This window comes from Haematobia irritans, chromosome 5, assembly GCF_050003625.1.
Source record: "Haematobia irritans isolate KBUSLIRL chromosome 5, ASM5000362v1, whole genome shotgun sequence".
NCBI classification, from domain to species: Eukaryota; Metazoa; Arthropoda; class Insecta; order Diptera; family Muscidae; genus Haematobia; species Haematobia irritans.
Window position 1 is genome coordinate 164,990,760 of NC_134401.1, and position 13,009 is coordinate 165,003,768.

At 28.5% G+C, this 13,009-nt stretch overlaps 1 protein-coding gene across 4 annotated transcripts in view; it reads right to left on the reverse strand.

Annotated features, from left to right (window-relative positions):
* Positions 1-13,009, reverse strand: part of Pkn (serine/threonine-protein kinase N) — a 209,851-nt gene that overhangs the window by 118,298 nt on the left and 78,544 nt on the right. The gene's annotated exons all lie outside the window — the stretch shown is intronic.

Below are 13,009 nucleotides of genomic sequence, written 5' to 3' on the forward strand. Positions count from 1 at the left end.
AAAATTGTCTGAAAATGTTATTTCTATAGAAAATTTTTGCAAAATTTTATTTCTATAGAAAATTTTGTCCAAATTTTATTTCTATAGAAAATTTTGTCCAAATTTTATTTCTATAGATAATTTTGACCAAATTTTATTTCTATAGAAAATTTTGTCCAAATTTTATTTCTATATTTCTATAGAAAATTTTCTGAAAATTTTAGTTCTATAGAAAATTTAATGAAAATTTTATTTCTATAGAAAATTTTCTGAAAACGTTATTTCTATAGAACATTTTCTGAAAATTTTATTTCTATAGAACATTTTCTAAAAATTTCATTTCTATAGGAAATTTTGTCAAAATTTGTATTTCTATAGGAAATTTTGTCAAAATTTTTATTTCTACAGAAAATTGTCTGAAAATATTATTCCTATCGAATTTTTTTGAAAATTTTATTTCTATATAAATTTTTTTATAAAATTCTATTTCTACAAAATTTTTTGTAAAACCTATAGAAATTTTTTATAGAAATATTTCTCAAAATTTTATTTCTCTAGAAAATTTTCTGAGAATTTTATTTCTAACGAAAATTTTCTGAAAACTTTATTTCTACAGAAATTTTTTTCAAAATTTTATTTCTATAGAAAATTTCAACATTTTATTTCTATACAAAAATTTATTTGTATAGAAAATTTTTGCAAAATTTTATTTCTATAGAAAATTTTCTGAAAATTCTATTTCTATAGAAAATTTTCTGAAAATTTTATTTCTATAGAAAATTTTCTGAAAATTTTATTTCTATAGAAAATTTTCTGAAAATTTTATTTCTATAGAAATATTTCTGAAAATGTTATATCAATAGAAAATTTTCTGAAAATTTTATATCAATAGAATTTTTTTTAAATTTTATTTCTATAGAAAATTTTCTGAAAATTTTAGTTCTATAGAAAATTTTATTTGTATAGAAAATTTTCTGAAAATTGTATTTCTATAGAAAATTTTTCAAAAAAATATAGAAATATTTCTCAAAATTTTATTTCTCTAGAAAATTTTCTGAAAATTTTATTTCTAAAGAAAATTTTCTGAAAATTTTATTTCTAAAGAAAATTTTCTGAAAATTTTATTTCTATAGAATATTTCCTAAAATTTTTTTTCTATAGTAAATTTTCTCAAAATTGTATATCTATAGAAAATTTTATTTCTATAGAAAATTTCCTAAAAATTTTATTTCTATAGAAACTTTTCTGAAAATTTTATTTCTTCAGAAATTTTTTTCCTTTCGTTCGTTTTGTTTTGTTATAGTTGGTTTTTGTTCTTTAATCATTGTTGTTGTTTTTTTTATTTCAGCTTAAAACCATACATTGACTAAACTACAAGTGTAGCTTAACCAACAGAGGAAAAGAATGTTTGTCAAATTTATTTGGGCAAAGCCCTATAGACTGCAAGATGGTTGGAAATTTTTTTCAAAATTTTATTTCTATAGAAAATTTCCTCAACATTTTATTTCTATACAAAAATTTATTTGTATAGAAAATTTTCTGAAAATTTTATTTCTATAGAAAATTTTTTCAAAATTTCATTTCTATAGGAAATTTTGTGAAAATTTTTTTTTGTATAGGAAATTTTGTCAAAATTTTTATTTCTATAGAAAATTTTCTGAAAATTTTATTTCTATAGAAAATTTTTGCAAAATTTTATTAAAATAAAATTAAGTAAAAAATCTACCCTCTGAGTTTCTGCAAGGCTGCCGTATTATATATCAATCTAATTGAAGCATTAATATCTAACTATAGACTATATGTCATATTTAAAATAGTTTTCAACACGCTATAAATTACTATCTTCACAGTAATCAATGGGCGATTTAAGCATCGTTGATTTTTGCAGCTTATCTTTGGTGTAGTAAAACAATAAAATAAAATAAAATAAAAAATAATAAAAAAAAACTTCATTATTATTAGTACTACATGGTAAAATATGTGAGCTTTTCTTCATAACTTCCAGTGTAAAAGTTCAATTAATATTAACTGTAAAAATGCAACGGCATCGACAGCGCCAACTGCATAAACCGGGAAATGGCAACAGACGGGGAAATAAATGCAAACATGCATGCATTATCATTAATAAGCGACCAGCCAACCAAACGGCCACGATCACGATTTCAATTTTGAAATTATGTGATGATGTGAAACAATTAAAAAAAGATTACATTTCAAGGAGGGATGATCTCGATAAAAAAGTAGGTTATTTTAATAAAATAAAAAAAAGTAATTAAAGAGTCTGTAAAAGAGAAGAAGAGACACAATAAATCACATAAAACTATGAACAATATTTTATAGGAAGAAAAAAAAATCAGCTAGGAAAGATAGGCAGAGACGATAAAGACATACCCTACACCATTGCCCGCCCGTGCCTAAAGTTACAATGTATAATGTATAATAATGAATTGTATGGTATATTTTGCTAGGCTTCTTTACAAAATCTATAGAACATGCAACTTTTCAACAAAGCGACACTCGCTCTCTATTTATTATCATCATATTTGATTCATTGTGGATTTCCAGATTTCGCCTGAATATTTGTTTTTGGAATTTTTACTATTTTTTTCACTTTTGTGTACTGATTTCAGTTTTCCAAGAATTGATTTTTCCCCTTTGTAGTCAGCCATCTGATTGTTATCAGTTAAAATGAAGGTGACAAATTATTACCAGTTACCTCAATGATCTGAATGATGATTCACAAGCCACAATTGCGTGCATTATTTTTCACATTTCGATGAGGTTGCATTTTTCGCATTTTCTTTGTAAATTGAAAATGAAAATAAAATGACATAGATTGTAATTATTTTGTTATAAGTTGATTCAATGTGCATACTAAATTCATTACTTTTGCATGAATTCGAAGACTTTAATGTACCCATACACAGGAAAAAAATATCTCCAAAATTTTTCCAATTAAAATTTAATTTTAAAATATATTCAATTAAAAATTTAATTGGTTCAACAATTTTTTTAATCGAAACAAAAATCAATCACAAAACTTGATTGTAGCAATTAATTTTTTAATTGGAACAATTAATTTTTTAAATGACTTTGGGGATTGTTACTACCATTTCAGTGATTGGAGACATTTCAATTAAAAAATGATTGGTTTAATTAATCCGCAGATCCGCAATATACCCAGGACAAAAATATGTACGTTATACTAAAGATTAGGCAACGAAAATTTTAGGATGGGCAATTTACAAAATAATGAAATTTTAATTAAAATAAAGATTACAATCATTGCTTCAAAATTTTGTTTTATTAACTTTGGGAAATTTGAGCCCCTCCTTTAATGTCGTATATCTTTGCAGAAAGGAAATTTTCCTTAAAGTAAAGAAACACATTTGTGATTAAACAATTGCCTTAATTGAAATATTGAATTTTTAGATTTAAGATAAAAACACATCAAATATAAGCTAAGATTTATTTTGAAAAATTTTCATCTTTGGTTTAATGTTTTTTTTTTTTTTTTAACATTTTTGACTTTGAAGTATCCGTTATAATTTAGATTTTTTAAACCGATTTGTTTGTACGCCCTTAAATTAATTGAAATATTGAATTTTTAGATTTAAGATAAAAACACATCAAATATAGGCCAAGATTTATTTTGAGAACTTTTTATCTTTGGTTTAATGTTTTTTATTTATTTAAGAGAACATTTTTGATGTGTTTCTTTATTTAAGAAAACATTTTTGACTTTGAAGTTTCCGTTATAATTTAGATTTTTTAAACAGTATTTGTTTGTACGTGAATAGCTTTACACCTAGACCTCGCTTTGCGTCGCAGATACGTTCCCAAAAACACGACGCAAAGTGAATTATGAATTTCTATGGCAAACTATGCAAAGATTGGAGATAGATAATAACGCAACTTTGAAAATCTAACGACGCAAAGTGAAAAATACTACTAATTCAACAGCGACGCAAACCGAGGTCTAGGTGTATTAATATACCGAATGGAAATAAGATAAATGAGATCTCTATTCTAATTTTAATTTTATTTATGCTAGATTTAAAGCCACAAAGGTGACAAAAAAATGTCTTTATTTTAAAGAAGCCGCATTTTTGGCTCGGAAAAAATAACAAAATCCTTAAGAGAAGATCAAAATCTTCCGCCCAAGTATTTTTTTTTTTTTGAGTGTAAGGTTGCATAAGAACCTCTCATCTAAGCTCCCGGATCTTCTGTCAAAATTTTATTTCTACAGTAATCCCTCGATTTACGTCGTGATTGGTTCCGGAATTTGACGACGTTAATCGAAACGACGTAAACCGAATTAAAAATTGCTCATACTTACACCTAATCCATTTATGTATGTATGTGCGTGTACATAATAAAAAAACTTAAAAAATAAAGGTAATTCAGTAATTTCGGTAAGAATCTCAGAAAAAAAATGTTTCGATGTCATCATCGTTGATACTTATGTTACTTATGGAAGGCGTTTCTGATAAAGTGGGCAAAAAAATTGACGACGTAAATCGAATGGCGACGTAAATCGAAGTTTGATGGAACAAACAATTTGCCGACGTAAATCGAAACAACGTAAACCGAGACGACGTAAATCGAGGGATTACTGTATATAAAATGTTGTCAAAATTTTATTTGTATAGAAAATTTTGTCAAAATGTTATTATAATATAAAAAAATTTGTCAAAATTTTATATCGTATTGTTTGTTATTGTTGGCTTCTCTTCAATCGTTATTGTTGTTTTTGATCTCAGCTTAAACCCATGCATTGACTAAACTACAAGTGTAGCTTAACCAACAGAGGAAAAGTATGCTTGTCAAATTTATTTGGGCAAAGCCCTATAGACTGCAAGATGGTTGGATGTACAGCTATTTCGGAATGACCACATTCCTCATCAGCATCCTCTACTTGCAGCAAAACTATCAACCAATTATCAGAATAAATTCGGGTAATTCACTCAACCCAAAGTGAACTACACTTGAACCTCCCGAAAATTCTATAGAAAATTTTGTCAAAATTATATATCTATAGAAAATTTTGCCAAAATTTTATATCTATAGAAAATTTTGTCAAAATTTTATTTCTATAGATAATTTTGCCAAAAATTCATTGCTATAGAAAAAATTTTTGTCAAAATAAGGTTGCATAAGAACCTCTCATCTAAGCTCCCGGATCGTATGTCAAAATTTTATTTCTATATAAAATTTTGTCAACATTTTATTTGTATATAAAATTTTGTCAAAATTTTATTACTATAGAAAATTTTGTCAAAATTTTATTTGTATAGAAAATTTTGTCAAAATTTTATTACTATAGCAAATTTTGTCAAAATTTTATTTGTATAAAAAATTTTGTCAAAATTTTATATCTATAGAAAATTTTGTCAACATTTTATTTCTATAGATAATTTTGTCAAAATTTTATTTCTATAGATAATTTTGCCAAAAAATCATTGCTATAGAAAACTTTTGTCAAAATTTTATTTCTATAGAAAATTTTGTCAAAATTTCATTGCTATAGAAAATTTTGTTAAAATTGCATTGCTATAGAAAATTTTGTCAAAATTTTATCTCGATAGAGAATTTTATTTGTATAGAAAACTTTGATCAAAATTTTATATCGATAGAATATTTTGTCAAAATTTTACTTCTATAGAAAAATTTCTCTAAATTTTATTTTATATAGAACATTTTTATCAAAATTATACTTCTGTAAAAAATTTTCCCAATATTTTTTTTTATACCCACCACCATAAAATGGTGACGGGGGTATAATAAGTTTGTCATTCCGTTTGTAACACATCGAAATATCGATTTCCGACTATATAAAGTATATATATTCTTGATCAGGGAGAAATTCTAAGACGATATAAGCATGTCCGTCTGTCCGTCTGTCTGTCTGTCTGTCTGTTGTAATCACGCTACATCCTTCAATAATGGCGCTATCGTCCCGAAATTTGGCACAGATTAGTTGTTTGTTTGCAGGCAGGTCAAGTTCGAAGATGGGCTATATCGGTCCAAATTTTGATATAGTCCCCATATAAACCGACCTCCCGATTTGGGGTCTTGGGCCTATAAAAACCGTAGTTTTTATCAGATTTGCCTGAAATTGGAAATCCAGAGGTATTTTGGGACCATAAAGAGGTGTGTCGAAAATGGTCCGTATCGGTCCATGTTTTGGTATAGCCCCCATATAGACCGATCTCCCGATTTTGCTTCTTAGGCGTCTAGAAGCAGTATTTTCTATCCGATTTGTCTGAAATTGAAAATCTAGAGGTATTTTAGGACCATAAAGAGGTGTGTCGAAAATGGTGCCCATCGGTCCATGTTTTGATATAGCCCCCATATAGACCGATCTCCCGATTTTGCTTCTTGGCCGTCTAGAAACTATATTTACCATCCGATTTGCCTGAAATTGGAAATCTAGAGGTATTGTGGGACTATGAAGAGGTGTGTCGAAAACGGTCCGTATCGGTCCATGTTTCGGTATAGCCCCCATATAGACCGATCTCCCGATTTTGCTTCTTAGGCGTCTAGAAGCAGTATTTTCTATCCGATTTGTATGAAATTGAAAATCTATAGGTATTTTGGGACCATAAAGAGGTGTGTCGAAAATGGTGTCCATCGGTCCATGGTTTGATATAGCCCCCATATAAACCAACCTCCCGATTTGGAGTCTTGGGCCTATAAAAACCGTAGTTTTTATCCAATTTGCCTGAAATTGGAAATATAGAGGTATTTGAGGACCATAAAAAGGTGTGCCGAAAATGGTGCCCATCGGTCCATGTTTTGGTATAGCCCCCATACAGACCGATATCCCGATTTGGCTTCTAGGGCTTCTAGAAACTATATTTATCCGATTTGCCTGAAATTGGAAATTTAGAGGTATTTGAGGACCATAAAAAGGTGTGCCGAAAATGGTGCTCATCGGTCCATGTTTTGATATAGCCCCCATAGAGACTGATCTCTCGATTTTTACTTCTTGGGCGTCTAGATACTATATTTTCTAGCCGATTTGTTTGAAATTGAAAATCTGGAGGTATTTTAAGATCACAAATATGTGAGTAGCAAATGGTGCCTATCGGTCCATGTTTTGGTGTAGCCCCCATATATACCGATCTCCCGGCTTTATTTCTTGGGCTTCTAGAATCCGTAGTTTTTATTCGATTTGCTGGAAATTAGTAATCTATAATGAAAATTTAGACAAACGAAATTTTTTTTTTTTATAAAGTATTTTCGTTTATTCAACGATTGTCTCTAAAATTTGTGTCAAAAGAAAACTTTGCTTGTCTAAAATTACGTTTCTCAAAAAAGAAAACACTTCTTTCAGGTTATAGCAGGCGGAAAAAATCTACATATTTAAGATTTTAAATCATGGCGTAATTTCATCATATACACGATATGTTTATAATTTCTCTAAAACTTAAATAAATTGGTTCTCATAAATACAGAATCTGATCTGGTCTTCATAGGTAGAATCTTTAAAGTTTGTCTTCGGGAACTGACTTGCTTGGGAGAAGATTTATCATCAAACCCCCTACAATTCTATATATTATCAAGTAACCCACTACGACGAAGAGTTTTCAAAGTAAACTATCATATTTGATTCTTGGTGGTGGGTATTTAAAATTCGGCCCGGCCGAATTTACTGCTTTATATACTTGTTGTATAGAAAATTTTGTGTAAATTTTAATTCTATAGAAAATTTTGTCAAAATTTTATTTCTATAGAAAATTTTGTCAAAATTTTATCTCGATAGAAATTTTTGTAATTATTTTATTTTTATAGAAAATTTTGTTTATTTTTATAGACATTTTTGTCAAAAATTTATCTCGATAGACAATTTTATTTGTATAGAAAAATTTTATCAACATTTTTAAAAATTTTATTTTATATAGAACATCAAAATTATACTTCTGTAGAAAAATTTCCCATTTTTTTGTATAGAAAATTTTGTCAATATTTTAATTCTATAGAAAATTTTGTCAAAATTTTATTTCTATAGAAAATTTTGTCAAAATTTCATTGCTATAGAAAATTTAGTCAAAGTTTTTTCTCGATAGAAAATTATGTCACAATTTTATTTTTATATAAAATGTTTTCAAAACTTTATCTCGATAGACAATTTTATTTGTATAGAAAATTTGTATCAAAATTTTATATCGATAAAATATTTTGCCAAAATTTTATTTCTATAGAAAAATTTCTCAAAATTTTATTTGTAATGGACATTTTTATCAAAATTATACTTCTGTAGAAAATTTTCCCAATTTGTTTTTTGTATAGAAAATTTTATCAAAATTTCATTGCTATAGAAAAATTTTTGTCAAAATTTTATTTCTATAGAAAATTTTGTCAAAATTTTATCTCGACAGAAAATTTTGTAATTATTTTATTTTTATAGAAAATTTTGTTTATTTCTATAGAAAATTTGGTCACAATTTTATCTCGATAGACAATTTTATTTGTATAGAAAATTTTTATCAACATTTTTCAAAATTTTATTTTATATAGAACATTTTTATCAAAATTATACTTCTGTAGAAAAATTTCCCAATTTTGTTTTGTATAGAAAATTTTGTCAAAATTTTAATTCTATAGAAAATTTTGTCAAAATTTTATTTCTATAGAAAATTTTGTCAAAATTTCATTGCTATAGAAAATTTAGTCAAAATTTTTTCTCGATAGAAAATTATGTACAATTTTATTTTTATATAAAATTTTTTCAAAATTTTATCTCGATAGACAATTTTATTTGTATAGAAAATTTTTATCAAAATTTTATATCGATAGAATATTTTGTCAAAATTTTATTTCTATAGAAAAATTTCTCAAAATTTTATTTGTAATGGACATTTTTATCAAAATTATACTTCTGTAGAAAATTTTTCCAATTTGCTTTTTGTAAAGAAAATTTTATGAAAATTTCATTGCTATAGAAAAATTTTTGTCAAAATTTTATCTCGATAGCCAATTTTATTTGTATAGAATTTTTTTATCAAAATTTTATATCGATGGAATATTTTGTCAACATTTTATTTCTATAGAAAAATTTCTCAAAATTTTATTTGTATAGAACATTTGTATCAAAATTATACTGTATGCTGTAGATTTTTTTTTGGTATAGAAAATTTTGTCAAAATTTTAATTCTATAGAAAATTTTGTCAAAATTTTATTTCAATAGAAAATTTTTTTAAAATTGTATTTGTATAGAAAATTTTCTTAAAATTTTATTTCTATAGAAAATTATATTTGTATAGAAAATTTTTATCAAAATTTTACTGATTTAGAAAATTTTCTCAAAATTTTATTTCTATAGAAAATTTTGTCAAAAATATCTTTAACATTTTTGTAAAAAATGTCTTCATTTAAAAAAAAAAGCCACATCTTTGGCTCGGAAACAATAAAAAAAAGCCTTAAGGGAAGATACAAATCTTTACATCCAACCTTTTTGGGTGTAAAGAGGATGCATAAGAATCTCCCATTGAAGCTCTCGGATCTTCTGGCGATCCCCTAATGACGTGTGTGGCCTGACGTTATTGTGATGCAACACTTTTCCATTCCTCTCTTGGCATCAATCCTTGCTTAACCACCATTTCCTTTCCGTTTGACGTAGTCTTAAATGATCCTCTTAATGAAATTTTGTGTTAAATTTTGTCTATCTTGAATAACACTAAAGATATTTTAATAATTTGTAAAACCAATTTTTTTTTAAACAGAAGAAAAAATTATTATTTTTAATTGAATTATGTTTTTATATATTTTTTTTAATATTTTCTAATTAAATTATATTAAATAATACAAAATTGTAAAAAATACAGTGATTATTATATGAAACCTAATTAAATTAAATTCAATTTCTCTATTTCACTGCCTATACATTTTAGTATACCCCCACTGTCACAACACAACTTCCGTTCTCCCCTTTATATTTTGCCCGTACTTCGATTGAAACTCCAACGACAGCTATTAATTACACTTGCCTCTCACAGCAATTTAAACGCAAACACTGTAAACATTGTAAGCTCACTAATACGGATGAGTAATTTATTTCTCAAGCATGACTAAGACGACATCGATTAAATGGCAACAAAATCGAAATTGATGCCCATGTAGTTTCTTTCAACTTTATTTTCAAATATTGACACAATTGTAGGGTTTTAAATTTCCATTTGTCCAAACGACACCACCACCAACTACAAATGACAAACAGTGAAAAAAAGTGAAAATTTCCAATAACTTGGTAACACCTAAAATAATACGTCTAAATGTGTCGCAAGTAAATAAAACATGAACAGGTAACTAAATACTGGCTGCTCTATAAACAAAACAAACACATTCACCCCCCTTTGGAAAACAACAACAACAATAAAAACAACCAACCACACAACTGGGAATAACTTCCGTTTTGAGTTGGTTTTGTCTATGGCTAAACTTCGGATGTTACAATGTAAACGAAGGTAAATGATCGTAACTGTTTCCAATCGTTTAGTGAGTATTTATGTGTGTATGTGTGTGTGTTCATGTCAGAGCTGAAGAACTTGAATAAAGCATATCCGTTGTAATCCAGTAAACAGAGAGTATGCGTGGGTTGCCGGACTGATTAAATTTTGAATGGGATTTCTTCAACGTCATTTTTGGTGGATGTTGTAACTTGAGCTCAATGTAGTTTCTTATGATTACCCGATTGTTTGTCCATCCAATTAAATGTGTGATCTTTTTAACCCCCAGTTTTTTTTTGGTGTGTTTCTTTTATTAAATATCCAGCATAGCCGATTGGCTGGATCGCTGACATTCATTAAGTAACTGACCTGGGAAGGGTGACGAATAAAAAAACCAATAAATTTACATCCAAACAATTAAAGTCTTTATGGTAACCTTGAATCACATCGTCAAATCGTGTATTCGATTTGATTGAAGGTTTTGTTTGTACGTTTTGTTGGCTTTGATGGCAACTCAAAAATATAACGAAATTCTCTTAAATCACATGAAAATGAAAATTAAGTCTGCATAGCATTTTGAAAATAAAGCAGAACTTTTTGTAAAGCGTATAATAAAAACGGCCTACACCAAGAAAACAAACTAGCTGAATAAAGTTTTTTTTATAGGACAAATTTAATACAATCTGGCTGAATAAGGGGTTCTTTAGGAAAACAAGCTGAATTAGGGTTTCGTTAGGAAATTTTTAATTCAGCTTGGCTGAATATGGGTTACTTTAGGAAAATTTTAAGTCAGCCCGGCTGAATAAGGTTTTCTTTAGGAAATTTTTAATTCAGCTGTAATTCAGCCTGGTTGAATTAGGTTTTCTTTAGGAAATTTTTAATTCAGCTTGGCTGAATATGGGTTTCTTTAGGAAAACTTTAAGTCAGCCCGGCTGAATAAGGTTTTCTTTAGGAAATTTTTAATTCAGCTTGGCTGAATATGGGTTTCTTTAGGAAAACTTTAAGTTAGCCGGCTTAATAAGGTTTTCTTTAGGAAATTTTTAATTCACACCGAGAATAAGGTTTTCTTTAGGAAACTTGTAATTCAACCAGCTGAATAAGATTTTCTTAAGAAAAATTTAAATTCAGCCTGGCTGAATAAGGGTTTCTTCAGGAAACCTTACTTTCAAGTCTGGCTGAATAAGATTTTGTTTAGGAAACCTGTAATTCAGCCTTGCAGAATAATGTTTTTTCTAGGAATCCTGTAATTCAGCCCGGCTGAATAAGGTTTTCTTCAGGAAAACTTAAATTCAGCTCGGCTGAATAAGGTTTTCTTCAGGAAAATTTTAATTCAGCCTGTCTGAATATGTTTTTCTGTGGGAACCCTGTAATTCAGCCCGGCTGAATAAGGTTTTCTTTAGGAAAACTTTAATTCACCCCGGCAGAATAAGGGTTTCTTTAGGAAACCTGTAATTCAACCAGCTGAAAAAGATTTTCTTAAGACAAATTTAAATTCAGCCTGGCTGAATAAGGGTTTCTTCAGGAAACCTTAACTTCAGTCTGGCTGAATAAGATTTTGTTTAGGAAACCTGTAATTCAGCCTTGCAGAATAATGCTTTCTTTAGGAAACCTGTAATTCAGCCTTGCAGAATAATGTTTTCATTAGGAATCCTGTAATTCAGCCCGGCTGAATAAGGTTTTCTTCAGGAAAATTTTAATTCAGCCTGTCTGAATATGTTTTTCTGTGGGAATCCAGTAATTCAGCCTGGCTGAATAAGGCTTTCTTTGGAAAACCTGCAATTCAGCCTGGCATATTAAATGTTTCTTTGGGAAATCTAGGTTAGGTTAGGTTAGGTGGCAGCCCGATGTATCAGGCTCACTTAGACTATTCAGTCCATTGTGATACCACAGTGGTGAACTTCTCTCTTATCACTGAGTGCTGCCCGATTCCACGTTAAGCTCAATGACAAGGGACCTCCTTTTTATAGCCGAGTCCGAACGGCGTTCCACATTGCAGTGAAACCACTTAGAGAAGCTTTGAAACCCTCAGAAATGTCACCAGCATTACTGAGGTGGGATAATCCACCGCTGAAAAATTGTTTGGTGTTCGGTCGAAGCAGGAATCGAACCCACGAGCTTGTGTATGCAAGGCGGGCATGCTAACCATTGCACCACGGTGGAAATCCAAAATTCCGCTTGGCTAAATAGGATTTTCTTTGGGAAACCTGTAATTTCGCCTAGCTGAATAATTTTTTTTAGGAAAATTCAGCCTGACTGAATAAGGTTTTCTTTAGGAAACCTGTACTTCAGCCTATCAGAATAAGGCTTTCTTTAGAAAACCTGTAAGTCAGCCTGGCTGAATAAGGATTTATTTAGGAAACCTGCAATTAAGCCTGGCATATAAAGGTTTCTTTGGGAAATCTATAATTCCGCTTGGCTAAATAGGATTTTTTTGGGAAACCTGTAAGTCAGACTAACTGAATAAGGTTGCAGACTTGCTGAATAAGTGTATTTTGAAGAAAACTTTTATTCAGCCCGGGTAAATAGGGTTTCCCTAAGGAATTATGTGATTGAGCCTGGCTGAATAAGGTTTTCTTTA